At 42.4% G+C, this 6,641-nt stretch overlaps 1 protein-coding gene across 8 annotated transcripts in view; it reads right to left on the minus strand.

Annotated features, from left to right (window-relative positions):
* Positions 1-5,198, minus strand: part of TANC2 (tetratricopeptide repeat, ankyrin repeat and coiled-coil containing 2) — a 617,479-nt gene extending 612,281 nt beyond the window's left edge. For all 8 annotated transcript variants that reach the window (XM_030541301.1, XM_030541300.1, XM_030541298.1 and 5 more), the window contains exon 1: positions 5,046-5,198. The gene's annotated coding sequence lies outside the window, so the exon portion shown is untranslated. The remainder of the gene's footprint in view (positions 1-5,045) is intronic.
* Between the last annotated feature and the right edge of the window lie 1,443 nt (positions 5,199-6,641).

Below are 6,641 nucleotides of genomic sequence, written 5' to 3' on the forward strand. Positions count from 1 at the left end.
CAACAAAATCGAGACATACGATCCTGGTCTTAAAATCAGATCACTGTGTAAGAATGCACACACATGGAGCCCCACTGAATTCAATCGGCTTCTGCACAAGCACCTGGGTCCTCTCATTTCTCCCACTTCCTTCTAATGAATCTAATGTATATTTAATATTTAAAGTGGCTGATTTTTTTAACAAAAAAAAAAAAAAACAAATTTTATTAGAAGATCACAAAAGGAAAAAGACCAGGACAGCTCCATATGATGTGATTATTTTACAAACTTTTTACAACAAGCTCTAACAAGTTCATAATATGCTACAGCTTCACAATCTATTTTTTAAAGCCCCAATCCAACAAACATTTTGAAACCTTATTTACTTTACATTCAACAATAGTTTAGTTATATATTATAGGCTTCTAGAAAGAGACCTTCTAAAAAGGTTAAAATGTATCACTGGCACACAAAACCTTAAATTAGAGTGAATAAACGAAGACTCGGCACACCACTTCTGAAAGGTTGCCGACTCCTGTCTTAGACCCTTAAATAGCACTTATAAAGAAGGTTTTTGTACATTCCTTTTTTTTTTTTTTAAATAAAAACATCAAAAGATGGTGGGACATAATCTCAGGAATAATGATAAATTTTATCATATGGTTATAAACCATTGTATCAGTAACACTGTGGAGTTTGAGCATTCCGGATACTGCGCTGAGCATAAGCAATACACACTTATGGAAAGGCAGTTACCGCATACATTAAGGAGATACTGTAGGATACATTTTCAAAGCTTTAGAAATGGATTTCACCACACAGCTATCATTGATGTTATCAGAAGTCACAGAGCTAACGCCACCTGTATTACTCTGAAAATTTAAACCTAAAACCTGTTTTGCAAAAGAAAAAAAAACATTTACATCCTTTTCTGCATTGTTATGATGTTTAACAAAAAACAGAAAAGGTACATTGGAGGGATTTAAAAGCAGGTGGCTGATTTAAAAAAAAAAAAACTAGACTAGATAGGAAGCTTACTTACTCATGAACTAACCATTAGTTCTCCTGTTCCTCAAGAAAGCAAAACAGGGAATTCAAGACCTAATTTTTCTAATAAAAAACATAAGCAGGAATATAGACAACTTTAAAAAAAATCAGGCTTTCATTATACTGTATAAAGAAATAAAAGAAGGCAGAAATATTATTCTTTTATTGCAGGTCATATGAAAGGGATTTTTCCCATTGTTTCTATTTTAAATTACATGAAAATGCTATTATTGCCACCAATATAGAAAATACTCTGAAATTTAAAAAATTATTAAATCTACACAAATTAAACAAAACTATTAAAATAATAGGCACACAAAGAAGGATCTGAAGACACAGAACTCTGCAGAAGACCCAAAGTTGTTTAAAACTAAAAAGTTAGCTGCTGAAGTAGACTGATGGCAAGCACAACAATATTCCACATGGAGCATGTTTTTATTGTTCACTTAGGATCCAAACCTGCATGCACAAGCTTAACTTTAAATCAAGTATCAGAGGGGTAGCCGTGTTAGTCTGGATCTGTAAAAGCAGCAAAGAGTCCTGTGGCACCTTATAGACTAACAGATGTTTTGGAGCATGAGCTTTCGTGGGTGAATACCCACTTCGTCACATGCATGTAGTGGAAATTTCCAGGGCAGGTATATTTGACGCCATCAGCTCAGGATTAAACAAAGACTGTGAATGGCTTGCCAATTACAGAACCAGTTTCTCCTCCCTTGGTTTTCACACCTCAACTGCTAGAACAGGGCCTCATCCTCCCTGATTGAACTACCTCATTATCTCTAGCTTGCCTGCATATATATACCTGCCCCTGGAAATTTCCACTACATGCATCTGACGAAGTGGGTATTCACCCACGAAAGCTCGTGCTCCAAGACGTCTGTTAGTCTATAAGGTGCCACAGGACTCTTTGCAACTTTAAACCAGTGGTTTTCAACTTTTTTTCATTTGCAGACCCCTAAAAAAATTTCAGATGCATGTGCAGACCCCTTTGGAAAACTTAGACATAGTCTGCAGACCCCCAGGGGTCCACGCCAAAGGTGGAAAACTGCTGCTTTAAACACACAAGTTGCCCCATTGACTTCAGTGGACATACTAGCATGCACAACATGAAGTATGTTTGTAAGTTTTTGTAGACTAGAGACCTTACTTTAGAAAAACTTCATTGAATATAGTGGACACATTGATGGACCGTTAGCCATAGTAATGTGTATAGCTCATTATTCAAAAGCTAATCACACTTATTTCCTAGTAATCTGAAACTTTAAAAGACTCTAATTGGATGTGTTTAATAATCATTTACAGAAGTATGAGATCCATGGTAACCTGATTCACAGTACACCAATCACTTCAAAAGACTATGTCATGAGTTCTAGTGGTAGCAAATGCAAAATATGGAAGGCAAAAAGGCAGATAGGAATGGCTATAGAGGGAAAGCCAAGCAATCACTAAAGATATTAAATTTATTTTCTAGGCACTATATTAATTCAACTTCACTTTCATATATAGCACTGTACAGGCAAGTAGTAATAATAAATTAAATTTTTACAGGCAAAATTCTAGCCTTCCTTGCACATACACTAAATCAGAGCAGGCTACATACAGCACTCCTCTGAGCTCTACGTGGGGCGTGGATGGCAAGTTTTGGGAGTGTGTATAGCTTCTTGTGTATATGTTGCCTTTGGTGTCTGGTAGTAAGAGAAGCAAATGCAGTACTATTTACTGAGGCTCTTTTAGGAGAAGCAATAAAGAGTAGACTACTGCATAGTGTGCTAGTCACCACTCCCCAAGATACCCTATCTACAGCAAATAAGATAGCTCAAGGACCCTTTACTCAGGCATTACGACTCCATTCTTTCCAGAAACCCTCAGTCACAAGCCCAAAATTTGACATATAATGGGATCCTGATTACGCCAAACCACAACAACCAATATAAAATAGCTTTATAATTGACTTGCTTATAAATCTTACATTTCATTTTATACACACACACAGTCTTTGTCACTCCATTAAGAAATTCAAGTGTGAATATAAACTAGCAATTTTCTTAAAAACAGATGTTCTTGGCAAAACGCACACACTTTATTCGCTTGTCTTTACATTTTCACATTAGGAGTTTTTTTTTTTGTGAAGGTTTATGGTTTTCCTTTCATTTTTCATCTAAACGCTAGTGCTTCAGATCCATCGTTCCAAGCTCCACCTGGGAAATGCTGCAAGCAGGATTCTATGGACATCTTTCCATGTTGTTGTTCTCCCCCTCACCCAATTTCATCCTTGCTACAATACACTTAACAGACACAAATCTATGTTCCGATTCCCAAAGAGTATTAATTAACCATTTCAGCTCCTATTACTGAATTCCACCAGATCAAAAATATTTGGTCAGCATATTTTGTTTCATTTTCCTTATATTAGTTATTTTCACTTTTTTAAAAAGACACAAACATACAGTTCCCTCACAGCTGGTTTACCATATTACATTTCTTCCTGAACTTCCACTCAGAAATGGGTGTGAGACCCTCTCTTTCCCTGGTAAAACATACATGTAATAGAAACTGTCTGTCTCATATCTCATTTCTTTTTACATTTTAGCCTCCAACAATCAACCCAAGAACACCTGTAATAAATAAAATTCTGCTGTATTTTTCAATTTGCTCCATATTTTTTATCTTTATTCACACTATGGGAAGGGTAGGAAGGGAAGATATTTAACCCTTGTTTTCCTTGCATAGCACACAAGTAACAGCTTTTTTGTGTGTGTTTCTTTCATGTGAATTCTCTCTGCAGCAGCAAAGTCTCTGGAAATAAAATACATCATGTTCTGACAGCCACTTTTTTCCCCTTTGTCTTTATTTTTCCACACTGCTTAAGGGGAGGTTTGTCTCATTGCATCATTATAGTTAAACCTATTAGCTTTTAAAATATAAAATATTATATATATAAAAATATCTCATTTAAGATCTATCTTATTATTATACATATAAAAGTATACTATATCATTTAAGACCTACCTTATACCCATTCAATCTGTTGTTTTAAGGACATTTACTTGATCTTTTAATTGAAAAACATGGTTTTTATTGATATCATTTTAGTAAATTAATCTTATTAGCCTAGCATTTATTACAGTACTTAAATATATAAATAACCACAAATTATTACTGTGAGCTTCAAATTATTTATTGCAAATTAGGGTGACCAGACAGCAAATGTGAAAAATTGGGCTTAATAGGTGCCTATATAAGAAAAAGACCCAAAATCAGGACTGTCCCTATAAAACCCGGACATCTGGTCACCGTATTACAAATTGATATCACTGATCCAGTAGCCATCTATTTGACACTACTGACACTACTGGTCCTTACATTATATTGAGCCAGTCTCCATACAAGAGGTGCAATATCTATGCAATTGACAGTCCCTCTTTATATTGGCAGAAGGGATCCTAGCCCTCATGTGATCAATTCGCTGTCAATACCACACTATTAAGGTATTTTTGAACCAGTCCCTATTACTACAACTCCGTGTGTGTGTGTGTACCATTTACCCACCCCCATGAACGCGGCTCACGGATGGATCTGGTCGCCAGTAGCGTCACTCCCATAGGTGCGAACAATGCGGCCCTTGTCAACATAATTTCACCCCAATTATCAATGCACCCCCGGCCCGACTGGCCCAGGCTCAGTCCGGGGATCTCTGCGCTGCTGAGCCGGTCCCCCTCAGATACGCTGGGCGCCCCGCCAACCTCCCACCCATCCATGGGGGAGGGGGTGACTGACGCGATTTCCAATCGATACCACTATCGCCACACAGACCCCGATATGTCACGAAATATCGCGACACCCCCCACATGGCTACGCCGCCAAATCCCCGCACCCCTCCCGCCTCCCACACGCCAGCGCCCATCCCCGCACACCTCTCCCCCCCCCTCCCATCGACACACACCGCCTAATCCCCCCACACACCCCCTCCTCCCGCCTGGCCCCAGCGCCTCCCCCTCAGGAGTCGCTGCCCTTACCTGGGGCGGCGGAGCGCGGGCTCCGATGCGAAGCTGCCCTCCGAATCCGGGCGCCTCCCTCTCACCACATCCCCTCTGGCCCCCGGGAGCCTTCCCTGCCGGGGCGGGGACAGGGTGGCTGTTCTTGCCCCCTCAGCGGCTCTCGCGCGCCACCGCGGCGGTTACCTCAGCCCCCCTCCCCCCCAAAAAAAATTATAAAACACCCCAAGGCTCCCCCCTCCTCCGGATCTGCTCCCCGCGGAGCGCGAGGGGACGGGCGGGCGCGCGCGCGCGGGGTGTCCCAAGGGAGGGAGCAGCAGCCCCTGTGCGCCTCGCGCCTCTGGCCTCGCGCCCGCCCGGCGCGCGTCCGCGCAGCCAAGTCGCTCCCAAGTCGCGCGCGAGCGAGCGCCGTCTCCCTTCTGGGCTCGCGCACTCGGCTTGGGGAGGGGGAGTCTCGGGGGGAGTGAGGAAAGAAACTCAAGCTACGCCTCCCTCCCGCCCTTGCGCGAGCGGGGGCGCACGCGCTCTCCCGGCCTCTGTCTGTGTGTAATGCACTGGAGGTGAGCCGCGCGCCGACCAGGAGGGGTCTGGTTAATTATTCACCCGGGGAGGGTCTATGCAAATCGATGCTCCTCCCTGGCACCCCGCATAGCGGGCAGGGGGGACGAGTAATTCTTCACGAAGGGCGGGGTTATGCAAAACAGGTCGTCCTCCACCTCCCCCCGTGCGTTGCCTTTGCGCCTGGTTTCTATCTCTGTCCTGTATTCATCACGGGGAGGGAGCGAATTTTTAATTACTTATTATATATTAATTACCCCTGTAATTACTGCAAGTACCACGGTCTGTGTCTCTGAGTTGGGGGCTGGGTTGAAGAAGCCCAGAAGACATGCAAGAGGGGAGCTCGCTGCCCGCTCTGTGTACTCCTCTCATCTGAAGTCCGTCTGGTCGTAGCCCTGCAATGTTTGTGATGTTCATGTTAAATCGGCAGGAAAACTTCCAGCAAGGAGGGGGTAGATCGTTGGAGACAGTTCCCACGTGGGAGATTTTCTTTTATGAAGAATTTGGGGTACTAGACTTCTCTAGCATGAAACCCACGTTTGCCTGTGTTACTGCATTGCATTTTTACTCCTTTCTCTCGCCAAAGGATTTATAATTTGTGTGTGTGTGTGTAATGCGTTACGCACGTAGAACGTGTTGTCTGCAAGGTGGGGGGACTACGCAGCGTGTGTTGTAGGGAATGCATTTAGGATGTATCTGATGCATTTTTCCTACCATGCATTGTTCAGAGCTGCAAATGCTACTGTCAAAAAATAACTGCTATTGAACCAACAAAAGGGAAGGATGTGACTGAGGGGGAAGACTCCGGCTCCAGCAGAGGAGAGGGATTTTATAGAGGCAGGACCTGCACACAAGAGTTTTTGGGTGAATTCTGGTTCTGGGGCTAGAGCTCCAAAAAGCTTCTATGTCCTTCAGCTCCTCCAAGAGGACAGAAAGCGTTAAAGCTTTTTTTCAGTTTAAACGCTGATTTTTAAAAAAAACTAGGAACGAACGAAGGAATTTTTCAGTGGTGGTACAGTTAGGCAGGGGAAATACAGCTATAACTTCAATTAATTATGT

This window comes from Gopherus evgoodei, chromosome 23 (genome assembly GCF_007399415.2).
Source record: "Gopherus evgoodei ecotype Sinaloan lineage chromosome 23, rGopEvg1_v1.p, whole genome shotgun sequence".
NCBI classification, from domain to species: domain Eukaryota; kingdom Metazoa; phylum Chordata; order Testudines; family Testudinidae; genus Gopherus; species Gopherus evgoodei.